This window comes from Talpa occidentalis, unplaced genomic scaffold (assembly GCF_014898055.3).
Source record: "Talpa occidentalis isolate TD23 unplaced genomic scaffold, MPIMG_talOcc4v2.1 talOcc4.2, whole genome shotgun sequence".
NCBI lineage: Eukaryota > Metazoa > Chordata > Mammalia > Eulipotyphla > Talpidae > Talpa > Talpa occidentalis.
Window position 1 is genome coordinate 26,758,255 of NW_023602073.1, and position 27,995 is coordinate 26,786,249.

At 45.7% G+C, this 27,995-nt stretch overlaps 2 long non-coding RNA genes across 4 annotated transcripts; one reads left to right on the forward strand and one right to left on the reverse strand.

The window, feature by feature from the left end:
* Positions 1-12: 12 nt before the first annotated feature.
* LOC119251943 (uncharacterized) lies at positions 13-26,904 on the reverse strand. Of its 3 annotated transcripts, none has more exons than XR_008553044.1 (4): positions 26,774-26,904; positions 14,477-14,570; positions 14,198-14,383; positions 13-1,661 (listed from the first exon to the last, which is right to left on the reverse strand). It is a non-coding gene; the product is annotated as an uncharacterized LOC119251943 (long non-coding RNA). The 3 variants fall into 3 exon arrangements; XR_005126665.2 differs by lacking the exon at positions 13-1,661 and adding an exon at positions 7,681-8,380; XR_008553045.1 differs by lacking the exon at positions 13-1,661 and adding an exon at positions 8,387-11,685.
* On the forward strand, positions 750-2,648 carry LOC129144639 (uncharacterized). The gene is made up of 3 exons (XR_008553046.1): positions 750-812; positions 1,369-1,414; positions 1,577-2,648. It is a non-coding gene; the product is annotated as an uncharacterized LOC129144639 (long non-coding RNA).
* Positions 26,905-27,995: the final 1,091 nt, after the last annotated feature.

Sequence of the window (27,995 nt, forward strand, 5' to 3'; positions counted from 1 at the left end):
GCCCTACAATGGGAAATACCATTGTAAGGGCAGGATGAGCACAGGGCAGGATCTCTATGACCCGAGCAGACAGGTGAAGGAGGAGTCCTGATCCCTTAGTGGCTTTTTCAGGCTTTTATTGAGTTTACCAGGTACACAGCAGGCAGGGGCTTTGGGGGGCGGGAGGCTAGCAGGCCTCCCAGCCCCCAGCAAGCCTTCACTCTTTTTGGGCTGTCCGGCATTCTCTTGTGTTCTCTGCTTCTCTGCTGGTGCTCTTTCTTGTTTGTTCTCCTTCTGTTGGTTCTGCTGGTCCACTGGCATCTCCGTGACGCTGCCCTTATAAGCCCACTCTCAGCCCAGGTGAATCCCACCTACGCATGCCCACACCCTACTCTTGGTGCCCACTATCAGGCATGCATTTTATCAAATGGCGGGAGGTCAAAAAGCCTGACAGTTTTTACTTACCCTACAACCATCCACACACTTGTGTTGCCCAGTCTGGAGCTGATTGCTAACCCTCTTTTGTAAAGCATTTTTGAAAATGAATCACATTGTCCCCCTTGATAATTCTGGTGATGGGCCCTGCTTCCAGCAAATGGCAGAGGAGAAGGTCCCTGCTGAGGGCAGGCCCAGTTGGCTGGTGGTACAGTCTCCTCTCATCTCCTTTCTTCATATTTCCTGGGCTTGCCTAAGTGTCCAGTCACAGATCTGGAAACTTCCCTGTGGTCCAGACTTGGGGATTCCTTTAGGACTTCATAGTGTGACTTTTCCCTGGTCTCACATGAGGCTTCTTCCCACAGGAGGACAAGGAGGAAGCTACATTCAGGCTGCAGGTAAGTGTGTGTAGGGTAAATGATTGTCAGGCTTTTCTGCCCTCCTGCCATTAGGGTTGATGATCCTTATGGTCCTGAATGCATGCCTGATGGCAGGCATCTGGAGTAGGGTGTAGGCATGCGTAGGTGGGATTCACTTGGGCTGAGAAGGGGCTTATAGGACTGCATCTGGGAACAGAAGCACCAGAAGGAGAACAAGCAAGAGACTGGAATAGAACACCAGAGAGAGCCCAGTAAAGAGTGAATATTCTCCAGGGGCTGGGAGACCTGCCAGCCTCCTGCCCCCAGCACCCCTGCCTGCCATGTACCTGGTAAAATCCCGAATAAAGCCTGAAAAAGTCACCTGGACTCCAGGACTCCTCTCCTTTCCAGTTATGCTCGGGTCATAGAGATCCTGCACTGTGCCTTCCTGCAGCTACAGTGTGGATCAGGAGTTTCATCCCTGAGACCCTGGGGACAGTGTAGATGGAACCCATGGGGGAGTCACCCACATCAGTCCCTCCTGCGGTCTCATCTCTCTGTGGCTCTGACCAGGTTTTGTTTTGTTCTCCCTCAGGCTGCGACAGTGCCCAGGGCTCTGATGTGTCTCTCAGCTGCTAAAGGTGAGACCCTGGGGGCCTGTGGTGGGAAGGGCTGGGACAGAGAGGATGGGACCAAGTTGTGGGGAACCTGTAAGGGGGGCATTCTGAGGATGCAGTGGACTATGGAGAATGTGGGCACTTACATGTTTCTGTGAAATTTTTTATGATCCTTTTCCTTCACAGTGTGAGCCAGCTGCCTTGTGGGGGCTGAGTGATGCAGCATTTCTTCTCACCCCTTTGTAACTTCAAGATCCTCTGGTTTCCTTTGCTGCAAAAGACATCAGGATGTGTCTCTGTTCTTAGGAGGTGGGGAAACTGGCCCAGCCCTGCCCACCAGGCCCCTCCCCACACTGACCTGTCTCTCCGTGAAGACTTTCCTGTTCCTGCAGAGGCAGCTTAGTCTGCGTCTACCCCGTCTCTGTGTTTTCCTCAGGAATAGTAAATACTTCCCTCTTAAAATAATAATTGAATTCTGAAATTCTTTTTTTTTTTTTTAATGTTCTGTGTTGGGAGAGACCCTGTGCAGCGAGCAGAAAGGCCTTAACCTGAGTCCCAAAGGCATGTGAAAACACATGCATCTTGGAGGAAAACCTCTGAGTGACCAGACCTGGTGTTCAGTGCCCGGAATGTGACCTGCGTGGACTCAGGCCTTTCTGTCTCCACAATCTTAGAATAACAAGAAATAATGAGTGAAATTCCCATGCTCTAGCTAGGAGGTGATAAGATTATGTGCGTGAGAACTAACCACCTGGCACCCTACTGTCTGAAATAGATAATAGTAAGAAAGCAGAATAATCAGTCATATCTACTGTCATTACATGGTATGCTTTGATGTTACACTTGCTGCACTTAAAGTAGTATATGAAAGAGCACTAAGGAAATAAAGATTCACTGCTTGCTGGACATGACAGTCCCCCATGTCTGATTTCCTTCATGGTTGCGTCCCAGGTCCAGGACTCACTAGACGTCCACAGTTGTGGATTTATTTTTTTTAAGATTTATTTATTTATGCATACAAGAGCTGGGGTACAGGCCAGTGATGCAGGAGGTGAGAGGATTCACCAGAGACAGAGTGGGGAACAGAACAGGCAGACTGACTGAAATACACTGCTGAGGGGAGCAAGGGGTGAGACAGGAGAGGTCTGCTGTGCTATGTGGGTTTCTCCCTGGCTGGCCGGGCATCGAATTCATGCTGCAGAGGCCATGGATTGCTTCATAGTGTGGTACTTAACCCCTTGCACCACCAGGGAGGCCCTGAGTTCTGAAATTAATTTTTGTAAGCTTGCCTGATGGGTTTGGTGGGCTAATAAAAACGATTCCTAAAATTTGAGATGAAATAAATGGGAAACCTTCCAGAATCATATGTGTGCTGTGCTGAGTCTGTGCAGGTGGGGGTGGGAGAGGCTGTGAGGGGCTTAGGGGGACAGGCCTGTGTCCAGTCGGTGCTCAGTGTGTCATGGGCTTTGACGTAGTAACTCCTCAGGGTCATCTCTCTGCTCCTTTGTCCTTGTCCTTCAGGAGCACCTGTCACAGCAGGGCCTGTGATCACAGGGCCTCAGACCCCACCTGGGCCTGTCCTGTCTCCAGGATGTCAGTGGAGGCTGCATGTGGCTGGATCAGGGTTTGCTAAGGTCTTGTTGAGGATTTTGCATCTGTGTTCATCAGGGATTTTGGTCTGTAGCTTTCTTTTTTGTGCGAGATGTCCTTCTCTGCTTTTGGTGTCAAGGGAATGTTGGCATCATGAGATGTGATGGCAGCATTCCCTCTTCCTCTATATTTTTGAAGACTTGAGAAGTCAGGTGTTACTTCATCTTTAAAGATTTTGCAGAAGTCACTGAAAATGTCTGGTCTGGGGCTTTGTTGTTTGGGAAACTTTTGATTTGTGTTTCAATGTCTTTGCTTTTAGTTGCTTTGTTCTGAATCTTTCTGACTCAGTCTCAGAAGGTTGTACACTTCTAAGAATTTCTCAGTTTCTTCTAGGTTGAGGTTATTCAATTTATTGACATATAGGTATTTAGTATTGTCTTATGATCCTCTCTATTACTGAGATGTCTGTTGTGACGTCTCCCTTTCGTTTCTTATTCTCTTTGAGGTTTTTTTTTTTTCTTCCTTTTTTCCTCCTTGAAAGCCTATCAAGAGATTTGTCTATTTTGTTTATTTTTTTTTCCCAGATAACCAGTTTTTGGTTTCATTGCTTTTTTGGTCTGTCTTCAATTTCTGTGTCATCTATTTCTGCTTTTATTTCCTTCTACTGTCTCTTGGTATCATTTCTTTCTAACTCTTTTAGGTGTAAGGTTAGATTCTTTCCTTGAGCTCTGTCTTGACTATAGGTGTGGCCTGTATTGCTCTATATTCCCCTCTTAGTGCTGCTTGTGCTGTGCCCACTGATAGGTTGTCATTTGTCTCAAGGTATTTTTAAATTTCTTGGTTGTTTTTCTCCTTAACCCAATAGTCATTTGGTAGGGTGTTGTTCAATCTCCACATACTACTTTTTCCCTCTGGTTTCTTTTTATGGTTGATTCTAGTTTGATACCATTGTGATCAGAGAGATACTTATATGATTTCAATCATGATGAATTTAGGGACACTTGTGTGACCCAACAAGTGGTGTATTCTGGAGACTATTCCATGTGTACCTGACAAGAATATGCATTCAGCTTTTTTGGAATGTAGCACCCTATGAATATCTATTCAGCCCACATGGTCTAATTCATCACTTAAAGCTAGAGTTTCCCTGAGTTCTGTTAGGTGGGTGTGTCCTTGATGAAAGTGGGGTCTTGAATTTCTTTACCACTGTTGTGTTGCTGCCAATATCTGTTTTCAGATGTGATCATAGTTGCCTTATATATATTGCTGCTCCTTTGTTTGGTGCATGTGTATTGATGAGTGTTATGTCTTCCTGATGCAGGATCCTTAATCAGATGATGGTAATCCCTGTCTCTTGTTACCTTTATTAGCTGGAAGTTTATTTTATCTTTTATGACATTTTGGGGGTGACCCATTTTCTTGTGTTTTTTCCCAAGAACTGTTTTGATCCTCTCTCCTGGTGGCTGCATAAATTTGGGTTTTGTTTTTTGGTGCAACCAGTCACTCTGTGTCTTTCTTTGGTGATTTAATTCATTTCCATAAAGAGTGATGACATGATGAGTTACTACTGTGCTTTTTGTCTTTAGTCAAATCCAGCCAAGAAATGTGTGGTATCTGGAGAGGGAGGTGACGCTCCAACGTCACTGCCTCATAGGTCCCCGGGTCAGTTTGCAAGATGGAGTCGGGTGGGAGGCCCAGACATTAGCCAGGTGGCTGGGGTTCAGACATGGGCACTGTCATAACCCCCAATCTCCATATCTTTGTTTCATAAAGGGAATGGGGGAGGGGTGTCAGGACAGTATCAATTTCGAATTCACAGAGTGCTGGAGAGGGATCTCTGAGGTTGCACAGAGAAAGTAACTGCCGAGGTCACGTAGTCGGCCTTTCATCAGCTCCCTGGGCCACTTCTATTCCTGTGCCCACATCTGGCTTTCAAGACCCAGCTCCCATTCCCCTTCCTGCTGAGGAAGGAACCTCCCTGGCTCTGCCTTTGGGTCCCTCTGAGGCAGCTACTGCAGCCCTTCTCTCCTCACACACCCCAGGCTGCAGGGTCTCCTGGGTGGGGTCACGTGGTTCTCTGTGACCTCAGCACCCTGGACAACAGCATGCATTGGGGAACGGTACCCCAAATGCCTGCTGCAGGTCTGTGTCAGCAGAGTCATCTGGGCTGTGTTTAGAGAGAAGTTCCCCTGCCTGTCCCCAGAGGCAGAGAGTGGGCTCCTGCTGCCCAGGGCTGGGGAGGGGAAAGTGGGGGTTGTCCCCATGGGCCCAGGCCCAGAAAAGGTTGTTGTGGTGATGGAGATGTTCTCAAGGTAGATTATGGGATGGTTGCCCTGCAGTGTGCTTACCAAAATGACATGAGAAGTGAACCTTCAACAAGTGACTTAATGGTCATAAGTTATATCTGAATAAATTTGCTTTAAAAACAGGGCCTCCCCGGTGGCGCAGCGGTTGAGCGCTGGGTTGCGAAGCTGCCCGCAGCCTCTGCAGCGCCTGTTCGATCCCTGGCTGCTCCCCCGCCACCGGAGGAGGGTCCCACATGGCACGCAGACCTCTCCTGCCACCCGCTGCTCCCCTCACCACTGTATTTTCGTCCTTCTGCCTGCTCTGCTCCCTGCTCTGGCTCTGGTGAATTCTCTCACCCTCCCGCGCTTCTGACTGTACCCAGTGCTTGTATAAATAAATTAAATAAATAAACAAACAAATAAATAAATAAAAATAAAAAATAAATCTTAAAAACATTAAAAAATGGGTCGACAAGTTGCCCTGTGTCTGTCCTCCACTGTATCTACATCCAGGGCTTGCGGGGCAGGAAATTGCCTCAGCCCATGAAGTGCTGAGCACAGACGGCTTCACTGCACAGATGCTCTCAAGAAGCCTCCTCTGCGTGGCCCTGAGTCACATGATGAGATGCTGACGTCACGCTGCTTCTGTGATGGAAGATACCTTTAGGAGACTTGGGTGTGAGGCAGCTTATTTTTCAATGGAAATAATGAGCGTCCAGAAGGTCTTCTGTGTTGGCTTTCAATTTTCCAATTCTCTGATACACAGGAGGGGAGACAGTTCCCCCCGTGAGTGTGTCTGACTTGCTGGCTCTTCCTCGTGAGGAGAATGAAGCAGAAGGGACGCGCCACGTCACAGAGTCAGGCTCACAGGGGCTGAGACTTCTCTCCCGGGCTCCCCCTCCCGGTCCCTCTCTGGGGTGACTCCCTGCACACAGTGGCCGCTCAGCTAAGGGGACGCCCACAGGACAAGGAACTGAGGGTTTTCTCCAGGAGCCACATGCATGAGCTCTGAGGCAGGTCCTTCCACGCTGATCATGGCCGTTCAGATCCGCCAACATCTCATCCCGATCGCAGCCTCGTGGGACCCAGAGCTGGAGCCTCTGAGTGAGGCCCCTCTTCATGCCTCCCCCTCAGAGACTGTGCCAGATGCCAGATCTTTGTTTTAGGTGCAAAGGATGAAGTGATTTGGTACAAAACATTAAAGAAATTAAGGCGATAAAGTCATCAGTGGCTGTTATCTCACAAGAAACACTGACCAGAGTAGCTCACGTGACAGTCAAGTCTTGATAGCAATGAGATGTCAGATGAGAATTCCACATCCCCTGAAGTGTCCTTCAAAATAAACGTTATTTAGAAAATTATTTCTACTGTTTTCAGATTCCATTTAATTTTGCTGTTCATTTATTTTTCACACTGTCTCCAGAGCAGCGTCTTCAGGATCACAGCACAGAGGGACTGTCTGGCACCCTGGAGCTGTGTTCAGGGCTGACTCTGACCCACCTGCAGGGAGTGGGGCCCTGGAACCCCAGAAACAGCCCCCAGGGCTGGTCCGCCAGGGCAGCACAGGCCTTGCTCTGCCCTCCTCTTGGCTCCCTGAATCTCCCTGACACCCCAGCATTCGGGAGCTGAGGGAGGAAGTTCTCGATAAGGACAGGGACTCCCCTGAACTATCTATCTCCCCCATCTCTCTGCCATCCCCTGCATCAAGACAAAACATGTAAGACACTTAATGGAAAGGAACTTAAATACAGTTAGTGTGCAACAAAGAAAAGGAAAGAATAAAGTTTCCAAACCAAGCACCAAAGTCACCATCCCCTCGTGGGTAAATGTTCAGCCAAACAGGGTTGGCCCAAGCAGGGTCTGAAAGCCCGTCACAGTCTAAAGCCCCTCCTGGCGGGACCCATAGAAAAGGGTGGACGGGGCTGACAAGTCTGAAAGGAAAAGAGCAAAATCAAGATAGAAGCTGCCATTTTCACCTCCACATGGATTTCTCACCCACGTCTGTGTCACCAGTCCAAGGCCAGGAAGCAAGCGCAGTTTCTTCACGTGTCTCTACCCCATGTGCCTCCCCCAGGTCTCCTTCTGGCTCCATCCTGCTTCCTTCCTCCTCAGCCTCCTCTCCAGCTGCTTCTCCCTGCTCAGCTCCACCCTCTTTAGGTGGGACAGGGAACCCGGATCCTCCCCTGGGGACCCCCCTGTTACAGTCCTCTCTTCACCAGCATGTGAGTGTGTGTGGGTGACACCAGCCCTGCAAGGACGGGCCAGGCCCCAGATGTGCGCAGTTCCCTAGGCAATTACAGGCCAGCACTGCTGCATCGCCCCAGGTGAGACAGATGCTCCCAGCTCCCCAGTGAGAGCCCGTGTCACCCACACAGACCTTCCCCCCACAGTGTCCCCTATGCTGCCCCTTCCCTGCTCCATCCTCTCTGGCTCCCCCTCACCCCTTTCCACCTCTGTCCCCTAAAGTCCCATTTCCATCCTCTGCTCTTTTCCAGGAGCCTCCCCATCTTCCTAGCCAGTGCCCTGGGGGCTCTCCTAGACCCCTCCCCTCATCCAAGGATGGAGAATGTAAGGTGATTCCCAGGAGGAGGGGCTTTCGTCCTTGGAAGCAGAAGCAGAAACAAATTCAGGGACCCTGGAATCTAAGTTTCCATCCCAAAATTCTGAGGGGACCTATATATTTAGGGATTTGCCCAGAACCTAGGAACCAGTTGTCATGTCCACTGGAGACTAAAAATAAGGACACTTAAACTGACCCTTGTCCTGGGCGGCCCCTAGTGTGCAGATCCCTGTCCTGCCGCTGGGAGCCCAGGGAGCCTGGGGAGGGCCTGGCTGAGCAGGAGAAAGGGCAGCTCTGGTCTCCTGTGCTCAGCCCTGTGGCCACACGGGGGCGCTGCCGCGCTGCTCCGGATTCTGGCGGAGCCGCCAGGACGGGGCGGGGTCTGAGTTGGGCAGAGTTGGGGGTCCTGGAGGGCAGCGTCTTTGGGGTGAGATGCTCTGTGAGGAGTCAGAGAAGCCCGGCTCAGAGGAGAGGAGACTATGGGGAATGCCCCGGGTGTGAGGTTTCCAGCTTTTCTCCTCAGAACCCCTCTCTCCAGTCCCTGGATAACAAAACCTGGGGAAACAGGAAAGTAGATAATTTTTTCCTTCTACAACCTATATAGTATTGAGGACATTAAAAAAAAATAACATTTTAAGAATACAGTTAAATTTACAGAAAAGTTGCAAAGGTAGTACAGTTCTTGTTCATCCCACACCATCTCCACTTTGTTAACATCTTACATGACTAAAGTTGTCAATATTTTTTTTACAGCTAATGAAACAATGTTGACACAATCACCAAACTCCATGCTTAATTTCATTAGTTTTTCCTAATGTACATTTTATGTTCCATGATCCTCATTCAGTTCCAACCGGGTCTCCTTGATGTGCCTCTGGCTGACAGTTTCTCTGACTTTCCTTGTTTTTATAACACTGACATTGGTGAGGAGTGATGTTTTGGAGAGGTACTGAGTTCACAGATGTTGTGCCCAAGGTCAGCAGACTAAGCAGACTCGGCGAGCATAGCCTCCAAGAACCCAAAGACAGCTGACACAAACACAAAAGGGTGTTTATTTCAGACTCGAGTCCGGGTTCACGGCATCTACCAACGCAGTGCAGTGGCAGATACCGAGAGCCCCGAACAAAGGAAGCAGGGGTCTTTTAATAAGGTTAAATTATGCTGGCAATTACTCATTGGCTACAAGGATGCGTTCTCCAACTTTGCTGGCTATCATTCTAAGCTGACTGGCCAGGCCAAGATGCAGCTCCAACCTGCAGCTCCAATTACAGCAAGTTCACCCTCATTGGTGACCAGAGAGTAAGGGTGGAGTGAGGGTCCAAACTATCTCTGGAATGCAGTCTTTTCCCAGCAAAACCTAAAATTCTAAAATGGCAGTTACACAAAGCAATGGCTAAGAATACTTATGCTTGGTTCCACAACAGATAGGGGTTCTTGGGTCACCTCTGAGAAGTTTCACCAGAGTCGCCCTTACACATACACAGTGAGTATCCTACAAGACAGAGACCTTTAGTCTCTGCCAAAGAGAAGGTTTATATTTTAAAAAAGGAGTGGGGGTGAACAAGAAGATGCTTGCACAGGCACAAGCAGGCAGGAGGAGCTGCCCCTGGAGAGGGCGGGTGTGTTAAGAGAAGCCTGCAGGCCCCAGGTGGCAGCCTTGGGACTAGAGCTGCGTCTTTCAGGGGCAGAAAGGGCACTGAGGTAGTGCTCTAGTTGGGAGGGGCTCATCTTTTGTCGGATTGTTATCTATCATTAAATGAATTACTTGTATATTGTGACAAGTTTCATTTGTAAGGACAGGTGATTCTCTGCAGTGGCTCCATCCCCATATCCCACCTCTGGTCTGTGCCTCTGGGTCCTTTCTAGAGTAGTTGGTGCTCCCTATAGCGGTTGGCCCTAAGCATTTTTCATTTCTATAGCAGGGTTAATAATTCTACTACCACCTCCACTTTCTGGTCTTGTGACCCCTCCATCCTAAATTTTCTACTCTCAACCTTTATCAAGGAGTACTGCTCAGGAATATACTCCCTCAATTTAGTGGTTTCTTTTTTCTTTGAGTGGGGCTGTGGTTTGGGAAAGCAGACCACAGATGTGCAGGCCATTGTCCACTCAATACGTCAAGTGCACATCAATCAACACTCAATCATGCCTACATGACAGATCACAGATAGTGTTAACCTTCAACACCAGACTAAGGTAGAGTTTCCCAGTTTTCTTCACACTTACTGGTGTTCTGCTACAAACACTTAACATGCATGCAGGGTTTTTGTGCAAATATAAGTTTAAAATTAGTTGGGTAACTAGCAGGGCAGTGATCACTGGGTTTATGGTCAGTGTCTTTTCAGCTTTCAAAGAAACTGTCAAAGATCTCCCACAGTGACCGCACCATTTTGCATTCCTGCCAGCAGCGATGAGGCTCCTATTGTCCACATCCTGGGCAGCACCTGGTATTGCACAGGGTTTGCGTTATAAGCCTCCTCCTTGGTGTGATGGCGTCAGTGTTGTTCTTAACTGTCTTTCCCTCGTGCCCTGTGATGCTGAGCATCTGTTCATGTTCTTCCTTGTCATCTGTATCTCTTCTTGGTGAAATCTCTATTAAGGCTTTCATCCACATTTTTACTGAAGTACCATTGATTTAATTCACTGTTTTTGTCTTTTCTTAAAATTGGGTTCATTTCTTTCTGATACTGAGTTTTAATGGCTATTTTGTAAATTTGAGATACAGTCCTTTATCAGATTCATGATGTGTAATGTTTCTCCCACTTTGTGTCCTGAACTCCAGTAGTGACAGGAAAACAAACACTATTGTCCAGACAGAAGTGTGGATTATTTTTTTTTAAAGATTTATTTATTTATTTATTTATACAAGCACTGGGTACAGTCAGAAGCACGGGAGGGTGAGAGAATTCACCAGAGCCAGAGCGGGGAACAGAACAGGCAGACTGATGTAATACCCTGCTGAGGGGGGAGCAGTGGGCACTGCAAGAGAGGTCTGTGCTCCATGTGGAACCCTTGCTGGCGGCTGGGGATTGAAACGGCACTATAGAGACTGCGGGCAGCTTCGCAGCCCAGGGCTCAACCACTGTGCCACCAGGGTAGGCCCCATGGATTTTTTTTTTGAGAAGAAAAATGATAAAGTGAACTAGTTTTGAGAAGATATTGGCTGATTGGGGTGCTGGGGGGTGAGGGAGAATGACTCATCTCTGTGCATCCTTGAGTGTTATTTAAATGTTCTTGCATGCACTACAAAGAATGATTTCAAAAGTAAATTATGCTAAATTTCTCAACTTATAAAACACATCACAGATCACGTCCAAAACATGTGTTAACACCTTGGGAAGTTTTCTTCAGTTAGCTCCTTGAATAATTTCTCAGTTCCTTTGTCTCACTCCCCACCTTGTGGAATGCCTATAACTCTTAAATTTCCTCTCTTCATGGAGTCTGATAATTGTGGGAGAGATCCTCATACCTCTTCCATTGCACTTCTCTCTCCTTTTCTCTTTTGGCTCTTTTAATTTCTGTATCTTCGAGAGTACTAATCTGTTCTTCCATTTCATTGATTCTGTTTTCATTGCTTTTCCCAGAGTTCTTTATCTCTAGTAATCTTTTAATCTCCTGCATTTCTTTTATTTCCTTTCCTAAGGTCTCAACTTCATTCTTCAGTTCATTGACTATTTGTCTCAAATCATTTTTTTCCTTTGTTTTCTTTCTACTTTTTAATCATTATGATCATTAATTCTCTGTCTGACAGGCCGAGTTCTTCCATGTTATTGTTGAGCTCTGGTGACTTTTTCTTTTTGTGGTGTGTCCTTCTCCTGTGGGCTTGCTTTCTTGGAATTCTCAGGATAGAAGGAATGTACCTTAACATGATAAAAGCCATATATGACAAACCCACTGCATTATTATTCTCAATGGGGAAAAGCTGAAGGCCTTTCCTTTAAGATCAGGAACAAGACAAGGATGGCCCCTCTCACCACTGCTCTACCATTTAATACTGGAGGTCCTAGCCAGGGCAATAAGACAAGAGAAAGACATAAAAGGAATCCAAATAAGGAAAGAAGAAGTAAAACTATCACTATTTGCCGACAATATGATAATATACATAGAGAACCCTAAAAACTCCATAGAAAAATTACTCAAAATAATTAACCAGTATAGTAAAGTAGCAGGATACAAAATCAACACACAAAAGCCAGTAGCCTTCCTATACACAATCAATCTTAAGAAGAAGAAATCAAGAAAACCATCCCTTTTATGATTGAAACAAAAAATATCAAATACATGGGAATAAACCCAACAAAAGAAGTGAAGGACCTATACAAAGAAAATTATAAAATACTGTTAAAAGAAACAGAAGACACAAAGAAATGGAAAGACATGCCTGCTCATGGATTGGAAGCATTAACATCATTAATATGCCCATCCTACCAAAAGCAATATACAGATTCAACACTATTCCAATAAAAATCTCGGTGACATTCTTCAAAGAAATAGAACAAATGCTGATGAAATTCATATGGAACCACAAAAAAACATGAATAACCAAAGACCTACTGAAGAAAACAAAGGAGAGAGGAGGTATCACACTTCCAAACTTCAAGCTATACTACAAAGCCATAATAATTAAAACAGTTTGATAGTGGAACAAAAACAGACACACAGACCAATGGAACCGAATAGAAAGCCCAGAAATAAAACCACATGTATATAGACAACTGATCTTTGACAAACGAGCAAAGAATATGCAATGGAACAAGGACATTTGTTCAATAAATGGTGCTGGGAAACCTGGACCACCACATGTAAAAAAATAAAACTAGACCACTACCTCTCACCATGCACAAAAATCAACTCAAAATGGATAAAAGAACTGAAGCCATAAAATACATAGAAGAAAATATACGTAAAACACTATGAGACGCACATCTCAGAAACATCTTTAAAGACTCATCACTCAAAGCAAAGAAAGTCAAGGAAAAGATAAACACCTGGGATTACATCATACTGAAAAGCTTCTGTATAGCAAAAGAGACATTAACCAACACAGATATACACTCCACTGATTGGTAAAAAATCTTTGCACTCCTTTCAACTGATAAGGGACTGATCACAAAGATATACAAAGAACTCACACAACTCAACAAAAACAAAATAAACAATCCAGTTAAGAAATGGGCAGAACTTAAAAGACACTTCTCCAAAGAAGAAATGCAAATGGCCAACAGGCACATGAAAAAATGTTTGATATCCCTTATAATCAGAGAAATGCAAATCAAAACCACATTGCGATACCACCTTACACCAGTAAGAATTGCACATATTAAAAAAAAAACAAAAAACAAGCAACAACTTCATAGGTTGCATCTTACCCCAATAAATGTTGGCGAGGATGTGGTGAAAAAGGAACTCTCCTACATTGCTGGTGGGAGTGCAAACTGGTTCAACCACTATGGAAAACTGTCTGGAGGTTTCTCAGTCTACTAAAAATGGAGCTACTATATGACCTGGCAATTCCACTCCCAGGTATCTACCCAAAGGACACAAAAACATTGATGCAAAAGAACACCTGTACTCCTGTTTACTGCAGCACTATTTACAATAAGTAAAACCTGGAAACAACCCAAATGCCCAAAAATAGATGATTGGATCAAGAAGATGTGGTATGGAATATTATTCAACAATCAAAAAAGACAAACGCATGCCTTTAACAGCAATGTGGATGGAGCTAGAAGGAATTATGCTCAGTGAAATAAGCCAGAAGGAAAAAGAAAAATATCGGATGGTTTCACTTACAGCAGGAATATAGGGGAACCAAATAAGACATCAGTGTAAAAAAATAATAACAGTACAAAACACAACAAAGCAAAAACAGACAATTGTAAATGAGAGACATCCTGCAGGGGATGAGGGAGAGGGAACAGAGGGAGGGAGGGAAGAGCACAGGGGAATGAGGTGATGGTGCACAGGTGAATTGATGAAGGAAACTCTATGGGGACTATGCCTGAGGGGGTAGGGGGAAGCAAATATTGTTTAAATATTGTTTAAAAATGAACAATGATGTAAAAAAATAAAAAAAAAATTAAAAAAAGACAGTATCGAGGGGAGAAATATTTGTACATCCTATATTCAACTAGAGGTTAATATCCAAGATCTACAAATGACTCCAAAACAAGAAAACAACCCAAAACAAGAGCTAAATAGGCACTTCTCTAAAGAAGACATGCGTGTGGCCAATACCTACATGGATAAATGTTTGTCATCATTTGCTGTCAGGAAAATGCCAATTATTATTATTATTTTTTAAAGATTTATTTATTTATGCATACCAGAACTAGATTACAGGCCAGAGGTGTGGGGGATGAGAGGACTCACCAGAGACAGAGTGCGGAACGGAACAGGCAGACTGACCAAAGCACACTACTGAGGGGAGCAGCAGGGAGACAGGAGAGGTCTGCTGCACCATGTTGCTAGCTCCCTGGCTGGGGATCGAACTTGTGCTGCAGCGGCTGCAGATAGCGTCATAGGTTGCATCTTAACCCCTTGTGCCACCATGGAGGCCTGGAAAATGTCAATTAAAACCACAATGAGATACCACCTCATACCTGTAACAATGACTCACTGCAGAGCGAGGAGGAAAAGGAACTCACTTACATTATGGGTGGGAATGGAGACTGCTCCTGTTGGCAGGCTGAGAGGATTCCATGGATGCTCAAATCTGATCAATCTAAGTGGGTTCTGTCATAAGCTGCATAAAGACAAAAACATACTATAGTATGTAAGACCTTTAATAGAAAAGAATGATAATAGAATTAGTGTGCAATAAAGAATTAGTGTGCAATAGAGAAAGAGAAGAGAAGGAATATAGTTAAAATAGTTCCCAAACAAAACACCCAAAGTTACCCGTCCCCTCATGGGTAAAGCCCAGCCAAACAGAGCTGGCCCAAAGCAGGAGTGCTGAGGCCCAAAATCCTGCCACAGTCTAAGGCACCTTTGGTGGGGACTCCCAGGAAAGGGGCAGGAGGGGCCAGGAATTATGCTCAGTGAAATAAGTGAGAAGGAAAAAGAAAAATATCGGATGCTTTCACTTATAGGAGGAATACAGGAGACCCCGGGGGATAAAATAATAACAATACAAAACACAACAAAGCAAAACAAAACAGAAACAGACAGTTATAAACCAGAGACATCCTGCAAGGGAGGAGAAGGGAGAGGAATCAAAGGGAGGGATGGAGGAGCCCAGGGGACTGGTGCAGGGGTGCATTCGCGAAGGAAATTCTATGGGGACTACACCTGGGGGAGGGGAATAAAAAAAAGCAAACATTGTTTAAAAATGAACAATGATGTAAAAATATATGACAAGTTGTAAAAAAAATTTAATATAAAGTCACAATAATCAAGACAGTATAACCTCGGTGAAAGAACAGACGAATAGGTTAATGGACCAGAGAGCTGATAAACAGGCCCACACAAATGGAGTCAACTCATCACTGGCAAACAGCAAGGACAACACAATGAAGAAAAGAGCCTTCTGAATAAATGGTTCTGGAACAACTGGATGCTCACATGCAAAACTTTGAATCTATCTAGACACAGACTTTACACTCTTGACAAAAAAATCACTCAAAATGGATCTAAGTTAAAATGCAAGCTATAAAACTCCTAGAAGATAACATAAGCTAAATGACCTTGGGTGTGGTGATGTCTTTAGCTGCAACACCAAGGGCACAATGCATGGAAGAAAGAATTGATATGCTGTTCACTAAAATTAAAATTTTCTGCTCTGTTAAAGAAACTGTCAAGAGAATGAAAAGATAAGTCACAGACTGGGAGAAGATACGTGTGATCAAGAACTGTTATCCAAAATCTACAAGGAACTCTTAAAGCGCAATAAGAAGAAGACAATCAGTTTAAAAACTGTAACAAACAACTGCCAACAGGTTCATGAGAAGATGCTCCTCATCACTAATCATCAGGGAAATGCAGATCAAAACCTCAATGAGATGTTACTTCCTACCTGTTACTATGGCTACTCTCAAAAAGACAAGAGATAGCAAGTGTCAGGTAGAATGTGGAGAAAAGAAAAGGAATACCACTGTACTGCTGATGGGAATGTAAACTTGTAGCTACTCTGGAAAACAGTATGGAGACCCTGCAAAAAATTGAAAATAGTTGCCATGTGATCCAGCAATCCCACTTCTGGGTTAATATTGGAAGGAAATGAAATCACTCTCTTGATAGTTTCCTCCCTATGTTCACTGCAGCATTATTATTTGTAATAGCCAAGACACGGAAACAACCCAACTTCCATCAACAGATGAATGGATACAGATGTGTTTCATACACTGGAATGTTACTCAGCCATAAAAAGGGGGAAAGCCTGCCATTTTCAACAACACAGATTGATGGACCTTTGAGAGCATTATGCCATGTGACATAAGTCAGACAAATGCTGTATGCTCTCATAACTGGAATCTTTAAAAAAAAAAAAAGCCACACTCGCAGAAACAGGGAATAGAATGATGGTTGCCATGGGCTGGGAGTGGGGAGGAAGATATTGCTCAAAGGTTATGAGCTTCCAGTTATGAGTAAATTTTGGGTCTAGTATTTATCATGGTAACTATATTTAACACTACTGTATTATACACTTGCTAGTTGTTAAGAGAGTAAATCTTAAATGTTCTCAACATACATACACACAAATTGTAATTATGTGGGGTGATGGCTGTGTTAACTAGCCTTATTGTAGTAATTCTTTCACAATATATACATGTTTCAAATCATCATATTGTATACCTTAAACTTAATATGCCAATTATGTCTCAATAAAGTTGGAAAATAAATATAACAAAACAAAACAAAACAAAATGAGCTTTGAAAGACACGGACGACAAAATCAGTCAACTCTATGAGCTTATTGATCAGGAAGCTGCCTTAATAGGCTCAAGGTCACTGAAGGCAGGTTTCTGTCCCTTCTCCCTCTTCTGGTGGTGAATCTCCCTCCGTGGTAACCAACCTCCATTTCATCTTCCGGAGGTCACAGCCGTTGACTGGGAACAACACCTGGAAAATCTGGAACAGTTTCAGCAGCAGGAACAAGCACCAGGACCCTGAGGTGAAGCCTCTGGTGGAGCCAAAGAGCGTGAGTCACACCTGGGCCATAATCTGAGGTGGCTTCTCCTCCCCCTGAGTGAGGAGCCCTCATTAGCTTGTCAGCACCTCCCTCCCCACTCTGTGGACAGTTCCTGGTCCTAGGAACCCCACAGGCCCAAGAGAGAGGAGCCTCCAGAGGTCCTGAGTGTCCCTGAGGGTCATTCTTAGATTCTACAGGATATTCAACTTGCAGTAACGTGCTGACCTTGAGGAAAAGACATCTTCATTACTTCTGTGGGTTTTGATTATCTAGGTTTTTAACTTCAGTAGGATTAGAGAATTTCAAGTTTGTCACCTCACTAAACTCAGTCTCGACATGAAATAGTACCTAGAATCTCCAAGTATAACATGTGGAATTCCCACCTGGCAAAACAATTAAGGAGTACTTACAAATAAGCCAGCCTAGGAAATTTCTAAGTATAATAAATGACACCAAGATCAAATTAAGGGAATCAAAAAAAGAAGAACTTCAAGGAGAAAATTTGAATTTCATGGGGGATCATAAATGTGCTGAATTAAATAGTCCTTCATGGGTCCCAGGCGGTGATTATAATGCACTGGAACCTTCTGTGGGTCAGGTCCTTTCAGTCATAATTTCACTGCTCCCCGGGCACTTCTGTCCTTGATAAAGCAGATGATGCTCAGGGAAACACCCCATGTCCCATCCTCCGGCCTGGAGTCTGCTGAGCCAGAAGCTCCCTGGCCCCGGCTCCCCTTTGGTTTGAGTCTGTGCCCCCAGCCCCGGGGGGCTGCCTCTCCAACCCCACAGCCCAGGGCCCCGGAGACACATGAGCCAGACAGACTCAGAGCAGAACTGGCTCCCCAAGGCCTGGGGCAGGGAGGGGACCCCCAAGTTCAGCCCACTGTTTTCTCCCTCCCAGGGGGACCTTCACAAGGTCACAGAGCAGAGGAAAAGGCACCGCCATGTGAGTATTCTGTGGGGGCCAGGCAGGGCCTAATACCCACACCTCAGTGGCCCAATTGAATTCCTGGTGATGGAGCCTGCGTCCTGCTCCCAGGGCTGGTGAAAATACCATGCAGAGCTGCTCTGTGCGCACAGGCTAAAGGGAGTGGCCAGCAGAGGAGCTTATAGAATGACCTTGGCGAGACTCTGGCTCCACATCCAGCTACTGGAGGGACAATGAGGCATGGTGGCTTCTCCCTAAGCCTGAGGTAGGATCCTCATCAGCCCCCCAGAGGGGCAGCCCTGACCCTTCCCCCACGCCACCCCCCCAGACTCTGGGCCAGTGGGCATTTTCCTGCAGCCACATGACCTGAGGCTGGAAGTGGTGACTGTCCCTGGAGGGCATGTGCTGACACCTGGCACCTCCCTTCAAGGAGTGACCTCCTTGAGCTGGAAAGACCTTCACAGTCATTCTCACTCTAGCCGTGAGGGTGATCAATGGAAAGACCATCAGGCCAGTGATGGCAGAACCTGGACACAGCAGGGACCCTGACTCCCAGTCCCTGCTCATCCCCTGACGCCTGAGGGAGGAGAGGTTGAGGGTCCCCAGAGAGGAGCTGGACACTCCCCTCCTCCTGCTCTTCCCTCATGGAAAATATAGGAAACAAATGGAGAAATAATTTAGGCCACAGGAAAATATCTATCTATGAGTATATTTGTTATTCTGGGTTGAATAAAATTTATGATATTTGACCATAAGCTTTAAACCCGGATGAATATTTCAATCTAAGTGCCAAGTAGCAGAAGACATCTGTTTTGTCTAGAAGCACCTCAAATCTCCTCACTAAAATGTTGTTAATACAGAGGGGAAAAGAGGAAACAATGTTTGATATCAAAAGGACACCAACTTGTAGGTGTCCTGAGTGCTGAGTTGAAGTAACACACTGTTGTTATGGGGTGGGGAGGATTTCAGGACAGACGTCCTGTGGACACGCACAGGAGCAGGAGGAAGCTCTCCAGGGTGAGGCCTGTGAGCACAGGTGTGAGGAGCCTGCTTAGGGTCCACAGTCAATGCACACGCTCCTGGTTTCTCCCAGGGGATCTGCAGAAGATTGATAAATATTGGTGAATGAAACCATGAAAGATACTCAAACACCTGTTTGGGGGGAGCAGCTGGGCTTAAAACAACGTCAGGGGAACAATTTGAGTTTCTCTAGTGAAGCCAATAACTTATACTTTTAAAAGAAATGATGATTTCATTTTGACCAACAGTCATGGCTGTCAGCCCAGAGACCTAAAGACAAGCAGGATCTGTGAGCTGCAGGGTGAGCGTCCACATCAGGCAGAAACGGCCTCTGCAGCACAGACAGTGAGGATGGACGTCAAGGGCAGAGATGCCTAGAGACCCCTCTCCCCACCTGGACACTGCAGACACAGGGTAAGGTCACCTCCAGGGCCCCATGAGAGCTGCTCTTCTACCCGAGGGAGCAAGTGATCCACAGACCCCCCTCCTGAGACCTGCTTCTCTACTGGGAAGGAGAAGCCACACTTTCCCCTTTGCCTCCAGAGTCACGTAAAGGTGCTCTGTGTGCGTTGTAGGAGGAGAATGAATTCAAGCTTTTCAGTAATAGTCATTACTAATAATGACATTTCTCAGCTTCCAGAGGAGAAAACTGAACAACAGGTCACTTCTGTGATCTACTCGGGGTCTGCCCAGGGGCAGGACACGGGGCGCCCACACCCATCATCGCTCTGACCCTCAGTCTCTTTCTCTCACAGCGCTGTTGGTCCTGGACGGGACGCTGCTCACCCGAAGCTCCTGGTCTCCGAGGACAGGGTGCCTGTCACTCTGTGAGCCTCTCTGCCAGGGCCGTGTGCTTGTCCAAGTGTTCTGGCCACCGACCCCTATGTGCTGGGTCAGAGGGTCCCCCTCTGGCACCCCCCACTCTGGGTGACACTGTCCTATGGGGAGCTGCAGCCTGGGTGTCTGGAGCATCATGAGAATGAAGGGAAGAATCTCTCTCTATGAAAGATGGGGAGCTGGGCTGTGAGGGTCACCAGGGGACAGTTCTGGGTGCTCAGACCACAGAAACCAAACTGACCCTGGATAAAAGTCCCCAATGATAGAGGTGACCTTGGATTTAAAAAGGGAGAGTGACCATCACTAATATAGAAAAATAGGCTCTGATTTTTGCTTTGCAGTATATTTTTATAGGAAAAAGTTCTCATTCCTTAGTCTCTGTTGGCCCAGCACAGCTGACCCTGTGAGCCTGACAGGACATGATTTCCCTTGACCTCTCATGAGAACCTGCTCAGAAGTGGGTTTATTTCCAGAGGCGTTAGTGAAGTGCTGCAGGAGGCCTTGATGCCCCAGCCAGATAAGACACTGGCAAGCAGCGAAGCTCAAAGGGCCTCACACCGTGGGGCTGAAGATTCCTTGTGCTTCACACCGTGGGGCTGAAGATCTACTATTCCTTCATTTTTTGTTCTTGGTCATAAAAAGAGAAAAATTTCCCAAAAGTACATTAGGCTATAAATTATATGTATCAGCAGACTGCAAGCAATTGGCACGGAAAATTACCTGTTTAGAAATTAGTTACTACACAACTCAGCCCAATTAACAATGGAAGACAATTTATTGTATATATCTGACAAGCAATCCAGCATAACAATTATAGTATATCCTTGTTTTGTTTTTTAGAAGTTTCCTTTTCAGATAAACAGCTGGGACTACATCAAATTAAAGAGCTTCTGCACAGCAAAAGAGACAATAACAAAAACAAAGAGAAACCCCACCAACTGGGAGAACATTTTTGCACCCAACACTAATGATAAAGGACTGATCACAAAAATCTGCAAAGAGCTGATGAGACTCAACAACAACAAAGAAAATAATCCAGTCCAAAAATGGGCAGAAGAGCTAAAAAGAAACTTCTGGCAAGCTGACCTGGTCTGCTGCTCACCAGGCATCAACTCAGACACTCACCCGTTTCCTTGGGGTTCTGAGTTCCACACAGGAAGGTACTTAAGACAAGACACTGGCTTCTCAGTGCCCTTTTGTTCATGAGCACACAGGCTGCAGCAGCTTTGGCAGCCTGGGGTGTCAGCCACAACCTTCTTCATCCCTAATCAGTGAAACCTGCAAGGTTTCATTACAGACATTGAAGTGAACATACACGATGAGCACTCGTTCTAACCCTTGATGATCTTCCTGCAATCCTAACTAAGGTACCATCTACAGATTCTTTAATATCGGTGGTTCACACAGGGCCACATGAGACTTACTCATTTCAGCAGAAACACCCAGATACACTGCGAACAGAAAAGACTATCTTCCCTGAACATGGATGTACCATTTGTATGTTAGGGATGCTCAGACCTCAGCCTGCTTAGCTTGTATAAAAATTCTTGATCCAAAAACTATAATCTTTGAATTGTAAAGATTCTTCTTGTTCTCTTCCAGGACTTAAGGAAAAACAGGCACCTGCCACTGCAAATGTCACCATTTTTCCATGTACACTAATGATGAATAAGCACCCTACAAGTTGTTCTATAAAATTCATTACCTGCAGACCCAAGTGAAAGGCTACTTTTAGTGTTGTTACATGTATGACCTTAGCTCATTTTCCACAATATGGAAACCATGAAAACTCAACACCAAATATTGGGAACAAACAGCAGAGGAGGTTCACTCGAAACCCACCAAAACAAAGTGGCCACTGCGGATTTCCAAGCAATAGCACATACATTATCCTGGACTCAGAGAGAAAATAATGCCACAGTCACCCACACAGACTCAGCTCTCCAATTATTCCAGATGATTCCGAATATTAGCTATTATAATATTCTAAATTATTTAATGTAAAATTAAATGATCACTACATCTTCCATTCTATCAAAGATGCCAATTTTTCTGGGCAGAAGAGCTAAAAAGAAACTTCTCTGAAGAGGAAATGCAAATGGCCAACAGGCATATGAAAAAATGTTCAACATCACTTGTAATCAGGGAAATGCAAATCAAAACTACCATGAGATACCATCTTACACCAGTGAGAATGGCACATATTAAAAAAACTAGCAACAACAAATGTTGGCGAGGGTGTGGAGAAAAAGGAACTCTCCTGCACTGTTGGTGGGAGTGCAAACTGGTCCAACCACTATGGAGAGCTGTGTGGAGATTTCTGGACCTACTAAACATAGAGCTTCCATATGATCCAGCAATTCCACTCCTAGGTATTTTCCCAAAGGACACAGAAACATCAATTCCAAAGAGCACCTGCACCCCTATGTTTATAGCAGCACTGTTTACAATAGCTAAGCTTTGGAAACAACCCAAATGCCCAAAAATAGATGACTGGATCAAGAAGATGTGGTACATATACACCATGGAATATTACTCAGCATTCAAAAAAGATAAACACATGCAATTTGCAGCAACATGGATGGCGCTGGAAGGGATCATGCTCAGCGAAATAAGCCAGAAAGAAAAAGAAAAACACCGGATGGTCTCACTCATAGCAGGAATCTAGAAAACTTAAATAAGGGACCAGGAAAATGAATAACTATAAGAAAGTGAAAATCAAAATCAACAAAAACTCTCTAAGGGGGGTAGGGGGTGGGAGGGGAGGGATTGGGGTCAAAATAAGGGGGTTGCAATTGTATGGGGAATATAAAAATAAAAAATTTTAAAAAAATGCCAATTTTTCAATTGGCCTCAAATAGTAAAGTCTGCATCTAAAGAATATGACCAATTCCACAGTTCTCAGAGATAACATTTACAAGCCCCTGAGACAATACCCACCATCAGATCCATAATGAAAATATTTTTTGTGCACCTTCAAAACTAACTTTTGAACATCTATATTAGTATTCTGTAACATTAAATGAGCTCAACAAATAATTATGCTTATTCAACATCAAAACAAACTTTGAGGGCCTCGCTGGTAGACCAGGGCTTAAGTCTCACCACTATCACCACAATGGCCCACAATATGGCCTAAGTTTGATCCCCAGTCAGGGAGCTGACCCACAGAGTACAGCAGACCTCTCCTGTATTACCCGCTGCTCCCCTGAGCAGTGTATTTCAGTAGATCCATCTGTTCTGCTCCCCACTCTGTCCCTGGTAAATCCTCTTATCACCCGACACTGCTGGCCTGCACCCCAGGTCTTCTACACAAAAATAAATCTTTAAACAAAAAGAAAAACAAACTTTGAATTAGAAATTGGTAGAGTTCTTGTATGCATAAATAAATAAAAATGCATAAATAAATAAAAATAGGAATGTTGTAAGAATTATATAAAATAAAATATTAAAAAAATAAATCTAGGGCCACCCTGGTGGCACAGGGGGTTGAGCACCGCACTATGAGGAGGTCCGCAGCCTCCACAGCGTGAGTTTGATCCCCGGCCAGCGGGTGGCCCACCTGGCGAGGCAGACCTCTCGTCTCACCTGCTGCTACCTTCAGCTGTGTACTTCAACTGGTCTGCCTGTGCTGTTCCCTGCTCTGTCTCTCGTGAGTCCTCCCACCCCCAGCTTCTCTGGCCTGTGCCCTAGATCTTTTGTGCATAAATAAATAAGTGTCTTTAAAAAATAAATAACAAAACACCAATGATTCAAAGCAATAAAGCACAGCAATGGTACCATGATCCCAAATGTCAACAGTAATGTCCAGTTTGGGGAGCAAAAGGATCAGAGTGTGGTGGCAGGGAGTACTGGCTACCTCACTGCAGACGTCTACATGGATTTACAGCCTGGGGAAGAACTTAGGCAGAAGCCAAGTCATATGTGCTTCTTCTGTAGCTGTTCAATAGCATAATAAAAACTAAACTCCTTATTTTCTACTTACCACTGAGATTCAACCAATGATAGCTATAAGTTTTTGACATTTTTAAAAGACCACAATAAATTCTAAAGAGACTATGTGTATAGCCCAGTCCCTGGCAGACTGCAGGCATTTAGCTAACCCTTGTTCACTATCTTGAGTGTTCAGAGTACTTTCTATCATGGAAAAGAATACACACCCTCCTGTGCTGACAAAACTGCTGGAAAAAATAGTTACATATAAACATCATCATTAAATTGAAGTCCACTTATCCAGATGTGTATACTTTATTAAAATCCAAAGGATTGTTCTCAGAAGTGTCTATAAAGGCACACCCCATCCTGCTTGCTTTGCTTTATCAGATACTGCTTTTCACAAATTGAAGGTGTGTGGCAACCTGGACTGGGCTAAGTCCAGCAGCGCCATTTCCCAAACAACATATGTTCACCTCATGTCTTGGTGATATCTAATTAGGCTATTTTCTCGTTAGGCAAAATACTACTGCATACTTAATATATGACACTATAGAGTAAACAATTTTCATTCACACCAGGAAATCAACAAAAAAGTAATGACTTTATTTATGCAATATTAGGGTTGTTGTGGTATTCTGGAAATGAACCAACAATATCTTCAAGGTGTGCCTGCACCACCTTTTATTTGGTGCAATGTAAGTACGCCTATTAAAGCAAAGAAATTTATTTTGCTAAGGCTGCTGTTTGGAGCTGGCCTTACCCCCACTATGGCAAACCTAATGAAGATAGGAGATGATCACAGCTGGTGCTGGGATAGAGAAATGCTTGTCACAATATGTTTAAGAACATGTATCACGATGAAATAGGCCTATTTTTATCTCCAGAGAATTGTTTTGTATTTTGTTTATATCCAAAGGAAAATTTAAAAGCGAAGGTAAGTACAGGATACCAGCAGGCAGAGAGATACCAGCAGGCACAGATACCAGCAGGCAGAGAGAGCTGCAAACGCAAAAGGTCTGTGAAAAGAAACACCTGCACAGTCACAGGCAGGCGGGAGCGCTGCCTCGCTTTCCAGGGCATTTTGTTAGAGTAGGACATACATCTTCACACTCAACTTCACATTCGGTTCATCGGAATGACAAACATAATCGAGATCATTTCAGAGAATGGATGTGTGCTCTTTAATACTGAAAATTACTAAGAGCAATGTGCAAGAATCTAAACTTTAGAACTACGTAAATAACCTTTTTAAAATCTAATCACAAAATGACACAAGTTCACTGAAAAACTTGTCAACAGAGGAAACATGAATAATAAAACAATCACCATGAAAACCAACATCCTGAGGACACCAGTCACTGCTTCTACTATGTTTCCCTCTTGTATAGATGAGATAGATCAAATCATTAACAATCAAAGGGGGGGGGTCTTATCCTGAATAATACTGCAGGCACTGCTGAGGCATTGCTTTCTTATCAATTGTTCTAGATCTCCAGGAATTCCCTCTGGTAGGTACAGCAGCTAAGCCTCCTATAAGGGAATAATTACAGAAAACACTATTTTGAAATGCAGTCTCCTATGAGTAGCAATCACATTTGGGATTAGAGCTATTTCTAAAGCTATTAAGGAAATCATGTGCAACATTAAAGACAGCATCTGCATGTAACGCAATGATACATTAAACTTTTATTTTAACCTGAGGCTCTTTCCTTATGAAGGAGGAAGCCCAACACCCACGGAGCTGCTCTGAGGATGGACAGGGTTGCCCACACTCCTCCCCTCCTGCTGGCCTTCAGGGGGTTTATAGTTTAGTCTCATTTGACAATCTCTGATTTAGCCAAAAATATGTAGTCCAAAAATCCCCGACTTTTGTCCTTATTTATATGATCTTAACACAAGTTCCTTGTCTCCTTTGGACCTTCAGATTGTCAACTACGGAGTAGGAATAATGTCTGTACAGTGCCATCAGTGAGATCACATAACTTAAGTAATGAACTTGTTGCACAGGGTCAGGTAATCTCCAGCAGGTGCTCAATAAACATCGATTTCTTTCCCCTTCCCTGACCTGTTCAACTCTCTCCAAAGCAAGCATAAAACGATTTATGATGGAGGAGGTAATATCAGTTTAACAGATTATAAATATTAAAAAGTAGATTATCGACAAAATTATCCACAAAATTATCCACTTCCCAGGTGAATGAGTGATTGTGGCTTATTCACGCTCTAATACAGAAGGGATCCTCTTAGGGCCAGGTATCAGTAGAGAAAAGACCTCAAGAGCTTAGGAATGGGCCCTTCAGTGTCTCAGATGATTTCCCATGAAGGACCTTCCATCCCCATTGGTGACAGCATCCAGCTATCCCTGCTGTGGGAATCTCGGGGCTGTCCTTTAGTGATAAAGAGATGGTCACAGGTTTCAATACACTGAAATGGTGACTACAAACCCATTTTCGAAAAGCAGACATTGTAGCCAGAGTGTGGCAGCCGTGTGGCTCTTGGTCACTCAAGGCTCAGGAAAGCCTGGTTCTATTCAAGGGCAGTCTGAAGTCGCCTCATGAGGCAGTTTCTAGGTGTCAAAGTTCCCTCTTCCAGGCTCTGAATGGCCACATCAGCTGCACAACAGGTAAGTGATGCCTCACCCTTCAGACGTGGGCCCAGGCCCAGCACGGGCAGCATCTCAGACCCCGTGAGAAATGCAGAGCCCCAGGCACCACGCAACCTACTGGGTAAGAACCTGCACCCCGGGAGACTGGGACTCGGCTCTGCCCTCCTGCCTGCTGGACCTGGCGTGGGGAGGGGGGTGTCAGCCCCAGAAAAGTCTACAATACAGTCTCCAAATTATATCCTAAGTCCACAGAGATAAAACACACAGATCAATGGAACAGAACGGCGATCCCAGAAAACCCATCCGGGGGTTGATCAGTGCGGCAAGGAGGCGCTGGGAGCAAACACGGGGAATGCGCTTTCATTCAGGGGCGCCGCGCACCCTCAGGGTCACACTCGGGAATGTCCTGACCCCCATGTTCCCCCAGGACCCAAATGACCCGCGCAGAGCTCTCCACAGCCCGCCCGCCCCGCCCCGGGTCCCCTGACTCACCGCTCGGCCGTCAGCCGCGGGCAGGGAGGCGTCCTCACCCTCCCCTGACCTGTTCAGCGTCTCCCCGCACTTCCCCGCCTCCCGTGCTCTGCCCCCGGGGCGTCTCCTTCCTCGGCCAGCGGGCCCGCTCCGCCGGGGTGGGCGCTCCTGGAGGCCACGGCTCCGCCATTCCGCTCCCGCCGCCGTTCCCGCGTCAGCGCGCAGGGACGGGACGTCACGCGCAGGGGGCGGGGCAAGGCCGAGAAGGAGAGGCTCGCTGGGGGCCAGGGGCGGGGCAGCGGCGCGCGCGGCCGAGGCGGGACACTGGCGGGCGGAGGCGCCAGGGCCGGCGGGAGGGGCAGGGGGACCGAGGGGCGGTCAGCCGGGCGAGGGGCGGCTGCCGAGGGGCGGGTCAGCCGGGCGAGGAGGGAACGCAGCCCGGAGAGCCGTGGGGGATCGCTCAGAGGGGGAGCAGGAAGCGGGAGTGTGTGACGTCAGAGCCCTGAAGATGGGGAGAGAGAATGACGTGGAGGCAAAAACCCGCTGAAAGAGGGATTCTCGCTCATTCGGAGAAGAGAACAAGTCGGTATCGCCCTTCTGCGGGGACTCTGGATTTAGATATTAGCATTTGGGATATTACAGATATGTGTGTGTCTGTATTAAAAGAAATAGTTGAATTTTTAAAAAAGATTTATTTATACAAGCACTGGGTACAGTCAGAAGCGGGGGAGGGCGAGAGTATTCACCAGAGCCAGAGCGGGGAGTAGAACAGGCAGACCGATGTAATACACTGCTGAGGGGCGCAGCGGGCGGCAGGAGAGGTCTGGGCGCCATGTGGGACCCTCGCCCGGTGGCCAGGGATCCAACCCGCGCTGCAGAGGCTGCGGGCAGCCTCGCAGCCCAGCGCTCAACCAACTGCTGCGCCACCAGGGCGGCCCACCATAGAATTTTTTTAAAGAAAGCCTTAAAAATTCTGTTGCAGTTATAGAAAAATTTCTAAGGGTGAAAATATTGTCTTCCTGATAGTAAAGCAGGTGTGGGAAGAGCAGCGGCATATCAGTTAATGTCAAGTTCACCTTGTTGTTTTTTGTTTTTACTGAGGGAGGTATCATAAGGGCAATCTATATAAATCTTTATTAACCCACCTGTGGAAGGTTCCAGCAATCTAAGGTGGGGTCAGAAAAGATGACCAGCCAGAGGTGGGGGCAGAGAGGATTATCAAACTTAGAAGACCCACCCATTC